The following is a 1204-nucleotide window of genomic DNA, read 5'->3' as shown; positions in this document are numbered from 1 at the left end:
GATACTACTGATTCTGCTGCCCCTGGGGTAGTTACTATAGCAGATACTACTGATTCTGCTGCCCCTGGGGTAGTTACTATAGCAGATACTACTGATTCTGCTGCCCCTGGGGTAGTTACTATAGAAGGACAGATACTACTGATTCTTCTGCCCCTGGGGTAGTTACTATAGAAGGACAGATACTACTGATTCTGATGTCCCTGAGGTAGTTACTATAGAAGGACAGATACTACTGATTCTGCTGCCCCTGGGGTAGTTACTATTGAAGGACAGATACTACTGATTCTGCTGCCCCTGGGGTAGTTACTATTGAAGGACAGATACTACTGATTCTGCTGCCCCTGAGGTAGTTACTATTGAAGGACAGATACTACTGATTCTGCTGCCCCTGGGGTAGTTACTATTGAAGGACAGATACTACTGATTCTGCTGCCCCTGGGGTAGTTACTATTGAAGGACAGATACTACTGATTCTGCTGCCCCTGGGGTAGTTACTATTGAAGGTCAGATACTACTGATTCTGCTGCCCCTGGGGTAGTTACTATAGAAGGACAGATAGTACTATAGCAGCGTCATGTAGTCCAAGTGTTTTCACACCTGTAATATGTAAAACCTGCATTTCACACCTTATAGGTGTGGAACACAAAGGAATAAACTGTCCCACAAGCACATTTTTCATGTTTGTCTCTTTTATAATGTTTATAAGGGAGTGTGCTAGCTCACACTGGGCTAGGTTTCAAGTAAACCATATGTAGAGTCAAGTACCACATCAAACGAGGTGTTAAAAATAGTTTGTTGGTCTTATTGGACAGCATGTTAGAAAAGACTGTGATAAATTACTCAAATAGGTTATTATTGTCCCAATAAAGTGGGACAACTCAAACATTTAGGGTAGAATCATGTTTCAGATTAGCAAAAGTTTTCCAAAAACTCAATATTTTATTGGAAATATTAATTTGAAATATACATTTTCATTACAGCTAGCATTCACATAAACATTTTATCTCACCCACCCACCAAACCATATTAACAAATTGTACAACATATATGTAACATTTCACAAGCCAATCTAACACAGCTCTCAATATACTGATGGGAATTGTTTTTGCTATGATATGCATTTACAGTATGCACTGTTCCCAAGGATTTCTACTACAGTATCTAGTAAAACTCTTATGCTAAAAAAGGTTGAACTGAATGTGTC

This window comes from Coregonus clupeaformis, chromosome 16 (assembly GCF_020615455.1).
Source record: "Coregonus clupeaformis isolate EN_2021a chromosome 16, ASM2061545v1, whole genome shotgun sequence".
Lineage (NCBI taxonomy): Eukaryota > Metazoa > Chordata > Actinopteri > Salmoniformes > Salmonidae > Coregonus > Coregonus clupeaformis.
This window is presented reverse-complemented; position numbering follows the sequence as displayed.